The sequence below is a fragment of the Oryctolagus cuniculus genome, chromosome 6 (genome assembly GCF_964237555.1).
Source record: "Oryctolagus cuniculus chromosome 6, mOryCun1.1, whole genome shotgun sequence".
Lineage (NCBI taxonomy): Eukaryota > Metazoa > Chordata > Mammalia > Lagomorpha > Leporidae > Oryctolagus > Oryctolagus cuniculus.
In genome coordinates, this window is record NC_091437.1 from 153,198,069 (window position 1) to 153,218,028 (window position 19,960).

Genomic DNA, 19,960 nt, shown 5'->3' on the forward strand with positions numbered 1-19,960 from the left:
AAATAAATAGATCAAACGCTTAGCTCTGAGACAAACTCCACAGCCATATTGTGAGCCTCTCCCTGCCTCATCAGTCCTCCAACTGCACAACACATTGCTGAAAGTCCCATATGCCTCTTCAGTGCATATCACACCAGGGACCCATGCCAGGAGACAGTCAACACCTGCACGTGCATACAGACAGAAATCCACAGCCACAGTTATTTCTCAAGTGATGCCAGGATTCAAAAAGATGAACAGATCTAGAGGTTCTTTGCAGTTACTTTGTGTCTTCATTGCCAGCCTCCTCAATTTGTTGCCTGCTATAAATAAGCGTGTTTCTGAAATTCCCAACACATTTTCTATGGGGCAAAAGAGGATAAGAAAATGGGGCTGACAGGGGATGAGAAAAGAGAAAAGACAACGCACATGTAGTCGGATCAGGCATTGCACACAACTTTCAGAGGCTTTACACAGTGATAGAACTGTGAGAAGGCCAGTCAGTGTATTGGTGACACTCATCATTGACACAAATGTCTGGACCCCACTGCTCCTATCCCTTACCTATAGTCTGCTCTAGTTTTTGGTTCTTTCTCTGTCTCTGGTTGTCTACTAACATGAATTACTGCCAACTTTACAGTCTAAACCATTGCAACAACAACAACAAACAGCCATTCTCAAAACAGGATGAGTACCCACAGGAAGGACAAAGTACAGAACTGAGACAGTGACTTCTCTGTGCATTCCTTTTCTGCCACCTTGCCCTAATGGAAAGCTACACAGCTTCTTATGGCAATGCAGTGAGCCTTTACAATACAGTCCTTGATGTCAATATGCCTGTGTTCCATACCACATTATCTGAGTTCCCTTCCCAGCTCTGACTCCTGACTCCAGCTTCCTGCTAACACAGATCCAGGAAGGCAGTGGTGATGGTTCTAGTAGAAGGGTCTCTGCCACTCACATGGAAGACCTAGGTTGGGCTTCCAGCTCCTGGCTTCAGAAAACTTCCTTGCCGCTGTGACACTGGGGAGTCAACAAGCAACTTTCAGTTCTCTATCTCTCTTTCTCAATTTAATTAATCAATTGATTTATCTCCGTTCTCAACCACCGGGATTAAGGCCCCAGGTTCCCTCAACTCTCTCCTGCATGCCTGCATCTTCTCTTACCCTCTATAATCTATTCCCCATTCATAATCAGAGTCAACTTTCAGAAACAGAAATTATATCATCATGTCACTCCCCTTCTTATAATAACGTGCTATCTCCCCTTTTCACACTTTTTTGTTTTAAGATTTATTTATTTATTTGAAAGACAGAGTTACAGAGAGGCAGAAAGAGAGAGAGAGGGGGGGGGGGGAGAGAGAGAGAAAGGTCTTCCAACCACTGGTTCACTCCCTAAAAGGCCACAACGGCTGGAGCTGTGCTGATCTGAAGCCAGGAGCCAGGAAATTCTTTCTGGTCTCCCACACAGGTGCAGGGGCCCAAGGACTTGGGCCATCTTCTACTGCTTTCCCAGGCCACAGCAGAGAGGTGGATCAGAAGTAGAGCAGCTGAGACTTGAACTGGCACCCATAAGGGATATCAGCCCTGCAGGCAATGGTCTTACCTGCTATGCCACTGCACTGCCCTCCTCCATTAATCTAGAACAAAATTCAAACTTTCTACACTGACCTGCCTATAGCTGCATACAAGGAGGAAGTCTGGAGCAGGGAGCCCAAGAAGAGACCAATAACTGTTAGTGGATAGTGATGGTAGACCATGGGAAGGCAGTGTGTCAAGAGAAGAGTTGTCACAACAAACTGACAGGGCAACACAAAGGTAGAATTAGTAAAACTCAACTAATATTTTGACATATGATAGGAAGAAATCAAAGGCAAGAAGTTGAATCAGATCTGTTCAACTATGGTGACAAGAATCAGCTTCCCATTCACATCCATTTATGTGCCAAACGAGTAGACGCACAGGACATAAGATGTGCACAATCTGGACCCTGCTTTAAGGAATTTGAGTCTGAAAAGAGAAAACCAGTAGAAATAAAAAAAATATACGAGAGAAGAGATGAGCATTATCCTGGAGGTATGATGGAAAGGCTACAGGTTCAAGAATGGGTTTCAGTTTCAATTCCTTCAGTCATTGGAAGACTGAAGATATCACAGAAAATATGAAGGCCCTCAATTTTTTTTGCTATACCACTTACAACATTCTCCCAAATGTTAATAAGGATACAAAAATTATGGAGCAGAGAATCATGTTCTAAGAAGACAGCTCCCTTTTCTATTTCCTTCTTGTCGCCTGTGGCTTTCCAATCCCTCATCTCTCACCAAATATGGCCATCCACTTACCAGCTTCTATTTGAGACAGGGTCCAACATTTGTTCTAACTTTCTCCAAGACCACTCATCCAGGCAGACTCTGTGTGTGACCCACATACAGCTCCTCCTTGAACCCAGAAATTCCACCCCTGTTTGATATGTGGCCTAGATATAAAGGCCACAATTTTTTCTATTAAGAAAATTGCTTTTCCCTATGCTATAAAGAAAGGAAAGTAACCAAAGAATCTTTTTCCCTTCTGGTTTTCTTCCCATAGGCTCATCAAACATCAGACTGTTGATGAAACAGAGATCCTAGGAGTGCAAAAGTGAGCCTTTGGGCCCCCTAGGGATCCATGAAGGCTTAAAGTGCATCAAGAATACACTCAGTACCTTACAGCTCCAGTTCCCTCTCTAGAATACTCCACAGAGTTCAACATCTATCCTAAATACAGATGTTCTGACCTCAAGCATTTGCAGGTAATTGTCAGAGTTCAACTACTCAGATGTTAAACCAAAGGGAGTGACAGAAGGACAAGTGCCAGAAGCAATATTGAAAGGGAGGTAAACCCTGAGCCTAGATCTGAGTGTACATGGGAGGAAAATTCCTCTTGAGGAATCCACTCAATTTTTTAAAAATTTGGCAAAGAAAAGATCCTTGCCTTTGAATAAGTTACTGTTGACTAGAGACATGAAAGTCCCACAGGAGTCACCAGTTCTAAAGTCTTCTGTGACTCCCAGTTGCCATCAACATGTGCCAGGAAAAAGGAGTCAGGGGGTCCTGCAAAAACTATTGCCTGTGTGCCCCTTGGAAAGGCCCTCAATTTTAGAACATTAAAATCCATGCCTGGCAAACACATACCTTTTATGTAGTAAATTTCTGTAACCTCACACCATCTCCTAAACAGTTTCTCATCTTGAGCACTATTAACATTTAGACTCAGAGAACCTTAGGTGTTGCAGGGGCTAAGATGTTCACCGTACAATGTTGACCAGAATCACTAGAGTCTACACACAAGATATCAGTAGCTTCGCCACAACTGTGGTGATCATAAATGGTCTCACAGACTCCCAAATGTACCCAAAGGGTATTAATTACCTCCTGTTCCCACACCCTAATAAAGAAGCACAGTATATCCCAGCAGCAAGGAGCAATGGGGGAGTAGGAGAGCCCCATATTAGAAATGGCTGACAAACACAATCACACTTCATCTCCTTAGCTCTCAGATGAGGAAGGAAGCATTGGCCTTCTTGAACAGATAATCAAAGTGCAAGCAAAGCCAAGTTGCAGTTGGACAGAGAAAAGATACTATTTAAACTTATTTCCTATTTAAAATCAGATTTTATGATCCCAGAGCTGTGTTTTAACCAGTCTGACATGATGCTTCAAGCAGGGGATGTTACAAAGGATGGAATGACTGATATGAGACTCAAAGGCAGTTGGTCTTAATGTCTGTGTTTGAAGAATCTCCCCAGTCATGTATTTATGGTAAAGAAGATGAGCCAGTGAGAGGACACAGCAGTCCAGAGGTCATCGCAGTGATATTGATGAAAAATGACAAGTGTCTGCACTTGAGAGAGGGAATAGGGATAGAAGAGAAGATATGAAAAGCATTTAATAACAAAATTGGAAATATTCATGATTGATTGAACCAAGGAGCAAAAAAATTGATAATTCGGGAATGTTCATTATTTTTAATATAAGCTGCTTTAACAACCAATACAAATTTCTTAGCTGGTTAATGAAGCAGTTTAATTTCTCACTTGTGCCAGCACAATCAGATGTTTGGCCAGACGCCTTCAGTGTGGTGACTCAGGGATACCAGGTCACTGTGTCTTGCAAACCACAGAACTCTAGGTCAGGGTTCAGCGAAAAACTGCCTGTGGGCCAAATCCAGCCACTGCCTGTGATATAAATAAAGCCTTATTGGTACACAGTCATGCTCATTTGTTTACATAGTGTCTACTTTTTTTTCACACTATCCTGCTAGAGTTGAATAATGACAGCAGAGATCATACCATGCACAAAGTCAAAATTATTTACCTTATTGACCTTTTCTGAGAAAGTGTGTTGACCCCTGTTCTATGGTACCCTTGAAGTGTCCCAGTGAATGCCCTGTTTCCTTCAGCTGTGGAGAAGAAAAGAGAAAGTGAGAAGGCTGAAACTCGAGACTGCATAGCTGGCACGTCCATGGTGCATGCCCTTGCTGTGGCCCTACTTCTTCTATGGCCCAGAATTAGACACAAGTCCACCCTCACTGTAAGGGATGCTGGAGATGTGGAGGCATTGAGGGCTCAGGGTGAGAACTACCAGTCCATGCCACATGTCCACGGCTCTGGACAAATTCCCTTTGCTGATTATGATCCTGTGGTTTCTTAGAATGGAAAATGCACATATTCTTGCAAAAAGCTGTAAACAACCATATCTTACTGAGATGCATGAATGACCAATGTAAACTACTGAGCTCTGAACTTAAACAAATGGATTATGTTTGTTGATAATAGTAGACTAAACATGATTCCAATTAATGAATTTTCTCAGAGCTATATATTCTTTATTAGTTCACATTGGAGTATAAATAAAAATTCTGTTTAACTCCATACAGAGAGCATACTTTGTGTTCAGCACTGTTCCCAACAAAAAGGAAGAGAGGCCCATAGGATACCTCTAGGTCCTCAGCCTTTGCATGAAGTAGAGAAATACAGAAATAACAAAATGAGCATTATATCTAAGTTTGAAAGAAGTAGAACTCTTATCTTTTCATCAGCTCAGAGAAAGAATATATCATGAGGCCTACAGTAGTTGAGATCTACTTCCTGGAGAGGGAGAAAAATAGCATTATAATTTGTATTTTTGTAAAAATTATTAAAAGTGAAAGTCAAATTGGAAAATGTTTTACAACTTAGAATTTATCCTCATTTTAGGATCCCCTTTGATATTCATGAAAATCCTATGGGGGCTGGCATTGTGATTTATCAGGTAAAGTCACTGCCTGCTGCAACACTAGCATTCCACAAGGGTGCCGGTTTGATCCTGGCTGTTTCACTTCAACTCCAGCTCCCTGCTAATGTACCTGGGAAAGAAGTGGAGGATGGCCCAAGTGCTTTGGCCCCTGCCACCCAGATAGGAGATCTGGAAGAAGCTCCTGGCTCCCTGGCCATTGTAGCCATCCTGGGAGTAAACCAATGAATGGAAGATCTCTCTCTCTCTCTCTCTCTCTCTCTGTAACTCTGACTTTCAAATAAATAAATAAACAAATCTTGAAAGAAGAAGAAGAAAGAAAAATCCTACAAATTCAGTTCAATGTCATCAGGACTCACCTAGTCCCACCAGCATGCAGCAATGGTGTTAAGTCACCTGAGACCTGGGATGCAATAGGAGAACCCTAGGCTAAAATAGGGATTTTTCTCATCTCTCTCTCACACTCCTCCCCCCTCCCCATGCTCCATTACTTATTTCTAATCTAGGCTTCTTGCTACTCTACCACCTTGTTATTAATAATAAAATAGTATCCTTTAACCAACTTAAACTGAGATAACCACAAAGACTTTCTGATATGCTCCAAAGCAAACAGCAGCCAGGAAAACCTTTCCCCACAAAGACAATGACATTTCTGTTGACTTCAGGATGACCTGGCCAAGGCTGAGGGAAATGAAGCACCAGGCTGGACATCCACCCTGAATATGGCCCCATACAGACTCTCAGGTTGAAGGCAGCTTTGAAGATAAAATACTACTATTCCAAAACATAAAAGAAGTGACAGTGAGGGCCACCAGTTCTATCAGGTTCAATAAGTTAATTAGATACAAAATAGTTGGCCAAAAATATAGCAGTCAGTTGTGAATAACTATGTAGAAATCATGGCGCATGTGGTCATATTGGCCCACGGAGAGTTGAAGGGAGAGGTATCTTGGTATTTGACACAAGCATGTACCTACGAAACTGCCTGCCTCAGCAACTGGCTCTCCCAGGAGATCCCCATGACCTGGTGGAAAGAATTCTTGTTGCATCCTATTTGATTCGAACATTTCCATAGCACAAACTATACACAAGGGCCAATCTGAACATTTGGGTAAGGAAGCCATCAGAGAAAAGGGAAAACACAATGGATCCAATTTGTGTTGGCCCTGGAAAGACATGTCTGTACCCTGCCCCTACCCACTGTAGCAATCTCTCTGCATCCACTCTTGCTTCTTCATACCTTTATTTATTTATTTATTTAATTTGAAAGGCAGAGAGATAAAAGTAAAAATCTCTAGACAACTGCTCACTCCTCAAATACCCACCATAGCCCAGCCTAGGCCAGGTCAAAACCAGGAGCCAGGGACTCAGTTGGGAACAGACCCAGGATGCAAACTGAGGCACTCCAATATGGGATATGGGTCATAATCAAGTGGTTTCATAACCATTTATGCCAAACTATTATCCCCACATTCCTATGTCTTTATGTCCCAATGTAAGACTCTGAGTACATCACTCAGCACATACCTGGGCTTGCTCAAGATTCAAGCTTCTGCTTCGTGGTGTATCTCGACCATTTTATCCGACTGACAAACTCCTACCGATTTCTCACAGCCAACTACGAATGCCAGTTCATCTGTGACAACTTTTCCAAGTTGTCCTCCCAGCCACTAAGAAGCAACTCTTTTGACTTGCAACCATATCACGTTTTATACATTATTGTTAGCATTCAAGTCACAGTTTTGCTGAAATAATTTGTTTTCCTGTCTGTTCCATCAACTGGACAGGGAAGCTCAATGGACAGGCACCTTGTCTAATTCTTCACTGTTTTCTTCAGGCATGTACCACAGCACCTGATGTGTCATAGATAATCAATTCATGTTTGGAAGTAGTAAATCTCTAATGAAAATCTGGCTGAGTTAAAAGATACAGACTGGCTGAATTGATTAGAAAAAAGAACAAAACTGTCAACCAGGAATACTATACCCTGCAAGGCTCTCATTTATGAATGAAGATGAAATAAAGACTTTCCATAACAAAAAAAAAATAGAAAGAATCTGTCACCATCCGTGCAGCTTTACAAAAGATGTTAAAGGATGTGCTACATACAGAAACATAGAAACATGCTCAACACTGTGAAAGAAGATGAAGTCAGAAAATCTCCCAGTAAAACTACAAAGGAAATACAAAGTAAACAACAGGAATGTTTACAGAAAAATGGCAGGGCCAAGTTGTTACTTATCAATAGTCACCTTAAATGTAAATGGCCTAAACTCTTTAGTTAAAAAACACAGACTAGATGAAAGGATTAAAAAACAAACCCCATTTAATTGCTGCCTCCAAGAAACACATCTCACCAACAAAGAGGCACACAGATTGAAAGTGAAAGGATGGAAAAAGATATTCCATGGTAATAGAAACCAAAAAACAGCCATCTTAATATCAGACAAAATAGACTTTAACACAAAAACTGTTGAAAGAGACAAAGAAGAGCATTATGCAATGATTTAGGAATTCAAAAAGAAGATGTGACTATAATAAACATATATGCACCTAATTACAGGGCACCTGGCTATTTAAAAGAAAGGTTAATAGATCTAAAGGGAGACATAGACTCCAATACAATAGTAATGTGGGACTTCAACACACCACTTTCAGCAATTGACAGACCAACCAGACAGAAAATCAGCAAGGAAACAACAGATTTAATTGACACTATAGACAAAACGGACCTAACAGATATCTGTAGAACTTTTCATTGTATTGTTGCAGAATAGACATCTTCTCACCAATGGATGGAAGTTTCTCAAGGATAGACCACATGCTAGGCCATAAAGTAAGTCTCAGCAAATTCAAAAAAATTGAAATCATATCATGCATCTTCTCAGACCACAGTGGAATGAAGCTGGAAATCTGGAACTCAGGAATTCCTAGAGCATATGCAAACACATGGAGACTGAACAACATGCTCCTGAATGATGGGGGTCATAGAAGAAATCAAAAGAGCAAACAAAAATTTCTAGAACTAATGAATATGACAATACAACATATCAAAACTTATGGGATACAGCAAAAGCGGTATTAAAAGGAAAGTTTATAGCAATTTGTGCCTACATCAGGAAATTGAAAAGGCAACAAATAAATGAGCTATCAACACATCTCAAGGATCTAGAAAAACAAAACAAAACAAACCCCAAATTAGTAGGAAAAATGAAATAATTAAAATTAGAGAAGAAATAAACAAAATTGAATCAAAAAATTCCAAAATATCAGCAAAACAAAGAGCTGATTTTTTTTTCAAAAAAATAAACAAAATTGACACACCATTGGCCCAACTTATAAAAAAAAGGGAGAAGACCAAAATGAATAAAATTAAATATGAAAAAGAAAATTTAACAATAGATACCACAGAAATAAAAAGAATCATCAGAAATTATTACAAAGAGATATATGCCTACAAATTAGTAAACTTAGAAGAAATAGATAGATTCCTGGACACATCCAACCTACTTAAATTGAGCCATGAAGACAAAGAAAACATAAACAGACCAATAACCAAGAAGGAAATTGAATCAATAATAAAGATCCTCCCAACAAAGAAAAGCCCAGGATCAGATGGCTTCACTGCTGAATTCTATCAGACATTTAAAGAAGAACTAACTCCAATTCTTCTCAAAGTATTCAAAACAATTGAAATGGAGGGAAGCCTCCCAAACTTCTGAAGCCAAAATCACTTTAATTCCTAAACCCAGAAACAGTCCAACAAAGAGAATTACAGACTAATTTCCCTGATGAAAATAGACGTAAAAATTCTCAACCAAATACTTGTCAATTGAATCCAACAACACATCAGAAAGATAATTCACCTGGAACAAGTGGAATTTATCCCTGCTATGCAAAGACGGTTCAACATTCGCAAATCAACTAATGTGATACATCACATTAAGAAACTAAGGTATAAAAACCATACAATAATTTCAATAGATGCAGAGAGAGGATATGAAAAAATACAACATCATTTCATAATGAAAACTTTAAGCAAACTGAGTATAGAAGGAACTTTTCTCAACACAATCAAGGCAATTTATGACAATCCCACAGCCAATGTCCCACTGAATGGGGAAAAGTTGGAAGCATTCCCACAAAGATCCAGAACAGACAAGGATGTCAAACTATCCCTACTTGCAGATCACATGATTCTATATAAAAGTAATCCAAAAGACTCCACTAAGAAGCTATTGGAATTCATAAAAGAGTTTGGTAAAAGTGCAGGTTATAAAATCGACATATAAAAATCAATAGACTGTATACACAAACAATGCCATGGCTGAGAAAAAACTTCTAATATCAATCCCATTAACAAAGGCTACAAAAAAATCAAATATCTTGGAATAAATTTAAATAAGGATGTCAAAGATCTCTGCAATGAGAATTACAAAACATTAAAGAAAGAAATAGAAGAAGATACAAAATAAATGAGAAAATTTTCCATGTTCATAGATCAGAAGAATCAATATCATCAAAATATCTGTACTACCAAAATGGTGCTGGGGAAACTGGATTTCTGCATGCAGAAATATCAAGCAGGACCCCTACCTTACACAAAAATCCATTCAAAATGGATTAAAGACATAAATATACAACTGATACCATCAAATTATTAGAAAACATTGGGGAAACACTGCAAGACATTGGCATAGGCAAAGAGTTCTTGAAAAAGACCCCAAAGGCACAAGCAATCAAAGCCAAAATTGACAAATGAGATTACATCAAATTGAGAAGCTTCTGTACTGCAAAAGAAATACTCAACAAAGCGAAGAGGCAACTGACAGAATGTGATAAAAATGTTTGCCAACTCTGCAACTAAAAAGAATTAATATCCAGATTTTATAAAGAGATCAAGAAACTCAAGAACAACAAAACAAACAAACCATTTAAGAAATGGGCAAAGGACTTAAACAGGTATTTTTCAAACGAAGAAATCCAAATGACCAAGAGACACATGAAAAAAATGCTCAGTTTTACTAGCCATGAGGTTTCACCTCACCCCAGTTAGAATGGCTTTCATACAGAAATCAACAAACAACAAATGCTAGCGAGGATGTGGTGGGAATGTAAACTGGTAAATCCACTATGGAAAATAGTATGGAGATACCTCAAAATATGAATATAGGTATCTCCAGCCCTGACTGTTAATGAACAACTTAATACATTATCCCTCTTAGTAGTTTTTTTTTTTTTGTCTGTTCTACTTAATATGACTGGTTTAATTCTGTAATTAATACACAGCTATTCTTAAGTGTTGAAATTTAACTGAAATGTGATCCCTGTTAAACATAAGAGTGGGAATAAGAGAGGGAAGAGATGTACAATTTGGGACATGCTCAAGCTGACTTGCCCCAAATGGTAGAGTTAGAAACATACCAGGGGACTCCAATTTAATTCCATCAAGGTGGCATGTACCAATGCCATCTCACTAGTCCAAGTGATCAATTTCAGTTCACAATTGATCATAATGAAAGGACTAAGAGTCAAAGGGAGCACATAAACAAGTCTAGTACCTGCTAATACTAACCGATAGAATAAATAAAGGGGAGAGTGATCCAACATGGGAAGCAAGATACTCAGCAGACTCATAGAATGGCGGATGTCCTAAACAGCACTCTGGCCTCAGAATCAGCTCTTAAGGCATTCCAATCTGGCTGAAAAGCCCATGAGAGTATTTCAGGCATGGAAAGCCAAGACACTCTGGCAAAAAAAAAAAAAATACCTAAATGAAAGATCTCTGTGAGTGAGATCCCAGTGGAAAGAACAGGTCTTCAAAGAAGGAGGTACCTTTCTCTGAAGGGAGGAGAGAACTTCCACTTCAACTATGACCTTCTCTAAACAAGATAAGAGTCGGAGAACTCAAGGGGCTTCCATAGCCTTGGAAACTCATGACTGGTGCATAGGGAGATTACTGATGCCATAAACGGGAGTGTCAATTTGTAAAGTCAACAACAGGAGTCACTGTGCACTTACTCATCATGTAGGATCTCTGTCCTTAATGTGCTGTACATTGAGACTTAATGCTATAACGAGTACTCAAACACTATATTTCACTTTGTGTTTCTATGTGGGTGCAAACTGTTGAAATCTTTACTTAATGTATACTAAACTGATCTTCTGTTAAAAAAAAAAAAGAAGAAATTATCGATTCCCAACTTGACTCTCACTGGGATTAAACATGACAATAGGTCTGATCTGATTTCATCATCATTTAAAAAATCATCTATTATTTTTCACTTTATGTTTCTGTGTGGGAGCAAACTGTTGAAATCTTTACTTAATGTATGCTAAACTGATCTTCTGTATATAAAGAGAATCGAAAATGAATCCTCATGTGAATGGAAGGGGAGAGGGAGTGGGAAAGGGGAGGGTTGCGGGTGGGAGGGACGTTATGGGGGGGAAGCCACTGTAATCCATATTCTGTACTTTGGAAATTTATATGCATTAAATAAAAGTTAAAAAAAGATATGAATATAGACCTAGCATATGACCCACCTATACCACGCTTGGTAATTTTCCCAAGGGAAATGAAATCAGCACATGAAAGTTACCTGTAGCCCCACATTTACTGCACCTCAATTCACAATAGCAAAGACATGGAATCAATCCAAATGTCCATCAACTTAAGTCTGTATAAAGAAATTATGGGCTATGTATGCCATGGAATACTACACAGCAGTAAAAAAAAAAAAAGAATGAAATCCTGTTGTTTGCCACAAAATGGATGCAACTATAACACATTATACTTAGTGAAATAAACCAGTCCCCAAAGGACTGCCATATGTTCTCCTTGATCTCTGGTAATAGAGCACCTAAAAGGTAATCTATAGAAGTGGAATTGGCACTATGAGATGCAATGATTTTGTTTTTTTATTATTTATTTTTGTTTGGTTGGGTTTTTTTGACAGGCAGAGTGGACAGTGAAAGAGAGAGAGACAGAGAGAAAGGTCTTCCTTTTCTGTTGGTTCACCCCCAATGGCCGCTGTGGCCAGCGCGCTGCGGCCCGCGCACCACGCTGATCTGAAGCCAGGAGCCAGGTGCTTCTCCTGGTCTCCCACGCAGGTGCAGGGCCCAAGCACTTGGGCCATCCTCCACTGAACTCCCGGGCCACAGCAGAGAGCTAGACTGGAAGAGAAGCAACTGGGACAGAATCCGGTGCCCCGAGGGACTAGAACCCGGTGTGCCGGCGCCACAGGCAGAGGGTTAGCCTATTGAGCCGCGGTGCCGGCCGAGATGCAATGACTTTGAACAGTCCTTGTCTCAACTATTGAATAATATTTTTATATACTATTTTTAACTCTTTACTTAGTATTGAGTGAATCTTTTTTTTAACTTTTATTTAATGAATATAAATTTCCAAAGTACAGCTTATGGATTACAATGGCTTCCCCCCCATAATGTCCCTCCCACCCGCAACCCTCTCCTTTTCCTCTCCCTCTCCCCTTCCATTCACATCAAGATTCATTTTCAATTCTCTTTATATACAGAAGATCAGTTTAGCATACATTAAGTAAAGATTTCAACAGTTTGCACCCACACAGAAACATAAAGTGAAAAATACTGTTTGAGTACTAGTTATAGCATTAAATCACAATGTACAGCACATTAAGGATAGAGATCCTACATGAGGAGTAAGTGCACAGTGACTCCTGTTGTTGACTTAACAAATTGACACTCTTGTTTATGGTATCAGTAATCACCCTAGGCTCTTGTCATGAGTTTCCAAGGCTATGGAAGCCCCCTGAGTTCAACGACTCTGATCATATTTAGACAAGGTCATAGTCAAAGTGGAGGTTCTCTCCTCCCTTCAGAGAAAGGTACCTCCGGATCTTTCATTTAGGTTTTGTTTTTGTTTTTTTTTTTTTTCCCAGAGTGCCTTGGCTTTCCATGCCTGAAATACTCTCATGGGCTTTAAATCTTACGTGTATAAAATTAATTGAAAATAAATATTAATAAAAAATAAGAGTGGGAATAAGGAAGGAGGAGGCAAAATGGTGGGTGTGTAGAAGGGCAGGTTGGGCAGGAAGAGTCACTATTTTCCAAAAGATGTATTTATGAAATATACGTAGTTTGTATACCTTAAATAAAAGGTTTCCGGTTAAAAAAAAAAAGGACAAAAGAAAAAACTAATCACAAAAAAGAAAAGAAAATCTTGTTAAAAGTAAACTTCCTGAAAATGGAAGGATGCTAGAAATGAAGTCTGAGTGGCCTGGACTCACCACGATGTGTCCCACAGGTCCAGCATACATCAGAATGCTTCCGTTTCTTCATCTAGAAAGTGGGGTTATCCTCATACCTCACACAACAAAAGTCGGGATTCAATGATACAAAGTCAGGGGAAAATAACTGCTTAACTGTGTTCATAATGAATCAATAAGGACAAGAAAGGAATTTGAAACTTATGCTATTAGCAGAATTGATCCATTGCTGCAGAGTGATAAGTCAAGAGAAAAGAAGACGGAATCAACTAATAGAATAAAATAGGAGTCCAACCTTTTGGTCTAAGTGCTGAGCAATAAATTCAGATTTACATCCAAATGGCCAATTGACCCCAGAATGATGAAGCACAGAGAAGCAAGGAGCCATGAGCTCTCTGAATGAAATCCTGACCTCCCTATCTCTCCTTATGCTTAAAGATGCTGTTAAGTTATACCATTTGTTGGTGTTTGCATTTGTTTATTAATATTTGTACTGATTCAAAGGCCCACACAGCTCAGTCTCAGAGCTCCACAGTTCCAAAGAAATTCCACTATAGGTAGATTTGTCTTCACCTACCAGCATCATTGCCTTAGAGTGCAGGCATGCTCCATGTGCCTTCATAACAGTAATAGCAGTAGCAATGGTGGTGATAAATAGCTAGCAATAGCAGTATCATGGAAATTCAGTCATGGTCGTCTATGACTTACCCTCTCTTATTCATGGCAACTTACCCTCTCTTATTCAATAAACATTTAGTGAGATCTTCCAGGCACTGGAGATGTAAACACTACAGATGATATCTCCAGTCTTGTGCCAAATATTATCTGCTAGCAAGAGAAGAAAGACAGCAGCCAAGTAAATAGTAATCAAAACAGACAATGAGTTTGCCAAGGGCTTGACGAGACAGAAAGATGACTATATGTTAGGTAGTAGGGACATAATTAGTGGCCTAAATTTTCCAAGGAGGCAACAGAGCTGCAAGAAATTAAGTAATCTGTGCAAGATAACACAATCTCACACTACCAGGGTAAGACCTTAAACTCCAGTTCATTTTAACAGCGAAACATCTACATGACACATAGCTAAGAATTAAGTGTATTTTCCTGTAAACTTTTGTTACTAATTTCCTAAGAATAGGACAAAAATCAGTGTTCCCTGAAAGGACAATAGTACACTTCATAAGAAATGAAAAATGTAAGCTGATCTTGAAGTGCAGTTAGGATTCTGACCTGTGGGAAAGAAGACAGACATGAGCAGAACAAAATAGATAATGAAGACTTAAGCAGCAAGAGGTAGGCAAAATGTTTTAAGTATGGCATTTTTTGCAAAAACTTAAAATTTTTTAATTAACAAGTAGCAAAGTAATATTTTAAGACATTCTTTTACAGATGAGTAAAGTGAGATTTAGGGTGGTTAAGTGAAATTTCAGGCTGAAATATTTGATGGGTGATGACAACGGACACTGGGCATGTAGGTGGGAACTGGCATACTGTATGCTGGGAAGACTGAGAAAGCTACAGTACCTGAGGCAGAAGTTTATATGGAGGGCAACTAGGAAGTATAATCCGATAGGATAGTATATCAGAAGAAGGCTTCAGAGTACACTGGAGGAAAGGCTGTGGTCATTGGAATTGACATAGGAGACAACAGGGAACCCAAGCAGGTTCTTCAGCAAAACAGTGAAACTCAGGTAAAAAAAATGAAATCACTTCTGACCCTATTCTCACCCTTGAAGTCATCATTCCCAAGTCTGGATCCCATAGATATTCCTTTCTCATATGACACTAAAATTAGTTGTATTTCTTCTCTGCTAGACAGGGCTTCTGGAGCACACAAACTATGCCATTCTAATCTCTATCCCTTGGCTCTTGGCACAGGACCAGGAACAACTTGTCCAATTCCAGCTGGCAAGGACATTAACAGTCAGGCAGACTACTTAGACTATGCTGGGAAAGACTGCACCACAGCAGGGGGTTCCCAGCACCAGATCAGAGTGTAGAGCCTGAGGCTGCAGAGCCTCAGAGGGCTGATTCCTAGGCTATTTAAAAGGGAATCAGATCATTACCTTAAAGGGGAGCAAAGTCATCAATTCTGTATGAGTGATGCAAAACTAAGCACAGGAACAAGAGACAGGAGGGCAGAAGGAGAATCAAGGACTAAGAAGAATGATTTGGGCAAGGAATTTGAAATTAAGACCAAGACCAATGATATTCCTTGCAATAGTTCCCTTTTTATGTTGCCTTGGGCCAGCAGCCGTGTAGAGGCAATGATTCAAGGACAACTCCCAGGGATGTTTACCTGTCAAGCACATATGAGGAAGATGGAAGGAAGGTAGGAAAGAAAGGCCATAGACATGAAGACCATCAAGGAGGGAAGGAAACTAAACAAAAGGAGAGAAATATATAATGAATAATAATTTTCCAAGATGGCTTATAATTGACATTGGTAAACCATGCCCCTTATGTCAAATTCAGTCCACCACCCATTTTTATAAACAAATTGTATTGTATTAGAATACAGCCATTCCCTTTCACTTAAGTATTGTCTATGGCTGATTTCATACTATTATTGCAGTTTAATAAAAATCCCAAAATATCAAGATACTGTTAACCCTTGGTTTGTAGTAATGGAGTATTGCAATATGACTGCTGCCAGAGTAGCTAACAATATAACTGAAATCTGAGATGAACACCAGAATCTGGAGTTCCTTAATAAGAACTTGAATTTTTCCCTACAGGCAAGAAAGGACCCATTCAAATAGCCTAACGTACAACTCTTAAGTACATAAACATAATACAAAGTCAATCAAAGAACACAACAGTTTCCACCAATGTGTCACTAAAGAAAGTACTTTAAAATGTTTGTGGAAATGAAATTAAAGATAAGTTTATTTTTTGGAGTAGAAAAAAATTGGAAATCTATGCATTTTTAATTTCATAATAGATATTATACATTAACTTTTTAAAGAAAACTCATATATAATAGGAATAGTCATTGCATGTGTAATCAGGCAATTTTTGTTCTGATTTAAACTCACTAAGACTTAGCACCTGTATGCTGGTACCCCATCTGCCAACATAGAGTGTCAGATCACCACTCTGGCCTCTAATGATCTGAGGTACAACATGAGGGACATTTTGTGGTGAACATAAATATTAGATGATACAGAAAATAATTTTAAATAAAAAAACACTTTTCAGATGTCAGAAATAATTGATTTATTCACTCAACAACAACAACAAAACAAATTTAGTACCTATTGTGTGAAAGAGGGCTCAGAAATAAGTGATACTAGTACTCACTGTTTAGAAGCAAAAAGGATCCACAAAAATCAGTATCAAGTTCACATCTAATACAAAGTAGGAAAAATCAACTCTGGAAGGAACAAGATTGTCAGGAAAGGAGTCAAATGGAGGAGTCTCCCAAGGGGAGGAAAAGTTCAACATGCTGAGCAGGGAGACATGGTTGCTGTCTACATGGAGCACAGGCCAAGGCCAAGGGGTTTACTACACACAAATGTCACCTAACAGTCAATGTGGATGCAACAGAAATGAAGCAGAAGCAGCAGGTAGAATAGAACAAGCTTTATGCACTACAATAAAGGGCTTGGACTATATAGAAAGTGGGGAGCCATTGAAGAATTTGCAAAGGCATTGAAGAGTGGTCAGAATCCAGGCTTGAACAGCTCAATTGAAAGTCTCTGTGGGCAGGAGGGAATTTCTGGTGGGAAGTATTACTATGTTCCTAAATCTGTATATATTAAGTACATGAAATCTGTATACCTTAAATAAAATTTTCACATAAAGAGAACCCTTAAAGTCCTTTGTGCATTTCTTTTAAAAAGAAAAGAAAAGAAAATCTATTAGTTGAGTTTCTAGCTTTTCCTTCCTGCATGAATGAGGGCATCATAATGTCAGGCTGCCCGTGACAGAGTTTCCAACGACTTTTCCTTTCCCAGAAAGCCACGATTACCACTCACAGTCCTCATCTTTGCACCCATGGGAAGAAGGCAGTTGGACCAAAGACAAGAATGACAGCACATGAAAGACCCAGGAGTAATTCCTCTAATTGACTTCTGGCCCTGGAACACCTGCCTACAAAGTAAACTGTGCCTACTGCTGTGCCATACTTCACATTCCCCAAGCCTGGATCGTCTCCAAACGCGAACTTGGAAGCTGGTATTTATTCAGCAGGAGAAGAGATAACCAAGCTATTCAGGAGAGGATGGAAAGAGAAAGATAATTTCTTGATTTGGGCCTGCACAGTAGATCAGGGATTTTGTTGTTTTCTCACCTCTCAAAACCTCCATGATAACTCCTTCACTTTAGGGGAAAAGGGATTAGGAAATGATTAATATAAAAAGAATTGCCATGGGAAGGCTGCTCCCACGCGACAATGCCAAAGCTCTCTCTCATGACAGTACCCTGTCTGGATGGGACCACTTGGCAAAAGACTGCTTCTTCTCGCTGCTGTTCCTGAAACCTCAGAGTGTCATGGAAGAGGTACAGGTTTCAGTCTGACATGCATGGAATTCCAAGAAGGACTCATGGCCGCTCCGAGGCAGTGTCATCTAACAAGAAAGTGTGGATCTAACAGGCAGGCAAACGTGGGTCTAGAACTGGATCCCAAGCCCCATCTCCTATGTGAACTTCAGCCATTTGATAAACCTTCTGAGCCTCAATTTCTCATCTATAAAATAAGTAATATATTCTAAATACTAAGCAGAGTATTTACCATGTTCCCAACACATACTATTATTAAAATTATAAACAACTAAATGCACAAGATGAGTTCAATGGTAATTTAGTCAAAAATTAAGTGTTTTAAAAATAAAAAACTCTGCAACGTGAAAACCTTAAAATAATTAAGAAACTATAGGAGGTGACTACTCATAAAATAAGATAATTACTGGTCGAACTCTTAGATTCCTTATTTGACATATAGTAGATGTTCAGCAAATTTTTTGAATGGTTTGATAAATAAATTATTTTTAATTAATGAATTATTTGGGCAGATTTTAAGACAAAGTAGTTTTGACTTAGAAAATGGCAAGTCTGAGCAAGTAAAATTGCTGAAGGATTGAAATAACTCAAAGAAGAAGAATTTAAAACTATCAACAAGTGTATGAACAAATTAATGTTCAACAAACTCATAGTCATACAAGAATAAATACAGTCTAATGTACCATTTACTATAAATTTGGAAAACACTATTAAACATGTGGCATTCTATGATGGCCTGAGTGTGATGAGATGAAGCAATTTATAATTTGTCAGAGTGTACATTGATTAATCTTTCCAAAACTCCATTTATCCACACTGTACTCAATCTGTGACTTGGAAAATCAAAAACAATGAATTCCAACCTCATTCAGTTATCCCCAAACAATCCACCTATGTGTGAATCAGAATGAGACACTGGTTCATGTCCCGGCAGCTCCACTTCTAATCCAGCACCCAGATAATAGCCTGCGGAAAGCAGTGGAAGATGGCATAAATACCTGGGCCCCTGCCACCCATGTGGGAGACCCAGATGAAGCTTCTAGCTCCTGCCTTCGGCCTGGTCCAGCCCCTGTTGTTGCGGCCACTTGGGGACTGAACCAGTAGATGGAAGGTCTCTCTCTCACTCTCTGTAACTCTGATTTTCAAATAAATAAGTAAAACATGCGTGTGTATATATATATAAATATTGCATATACATTTACAGTTATAAATATCAGAAATAATTCAAAATGGAATTGTAAAAATGTTCAAGTAACCCCCAGAAGGAACAAAGAAAACAGAGAAAGGAAAAATTAAGAAAAAAAAAAGAATAAAATGGAAGGCTTACATCAGTATAGTGCTGGAAGTTCTAGACAGTGGAATAATAAGAGAAAAGGATAAAAGAGACCTGCAGAATGTAAAAGAAGAAATTAAACTGCCTGTACATGACTGCACAGAAAATCTCTGGAAATCACTAAAAAGACTCCTAGACATAGTAACTAAGCTCGGTAAGGTTGTAAGTTACAAAATAAACAGAAAATTCAATTGTGCATCTATGTGCCAAACATATGGACATTGAAATTAAAAATAAAAGATAATTCATAAACATTAAAATATGAAATGTTTAGGTGTAAATTTTAAACAACTTTACCAGACTTATTGGGTAAGAACCACAAAGTACTGATTAAAATTTTAAAAATGATCTATATAAGTACATAAACATACCACGTTTATGGATTGGAAGACTGAACATAATAAAGATACCAGTTTGACTCATAGTGATATACAGGTTCCATATAATTCTGTAAAAATTCAAGCAAGATTTAGATATAGCTAAAGGTATAGTTTAAAGAGTTTTGAAAAAATAATAAAGTGGTATTTCAAGGCTTACTATATGGTTACGATACTCAAGACTGTGCAGTATTGGCAGAGAGATAGACATGATTCAATGGAATGGAGCAGAGGAACCAGAAAACATAAATAG

The 19,960-nt window shown here is 38.8% G+C and overlaps 1 long non-coding RNA gene across 1 annotated transcript in view; it reads right to left on the reverse strand.

Annotated features, from left to right (window-relative positions):
- Window positions 1-2,157: 2,157 nt before the first annotated feature.
- LOC103348131 (uncharacterized) overlaps window positions 2,158-19,960 on the reverse strand; it is a 55,702-nt gene continuing 37,899 nt past the window's right edge. Inside the window, exon 4 of the long non-coding RNA XR_011389522.1 lies at window positions 2,158-4,415. This is a non-coding gene — a long non-coding RNA (uncharacterized lncRNA). The remainder of the gene's footprint in view (window positions 4,416-19,960) is intronic.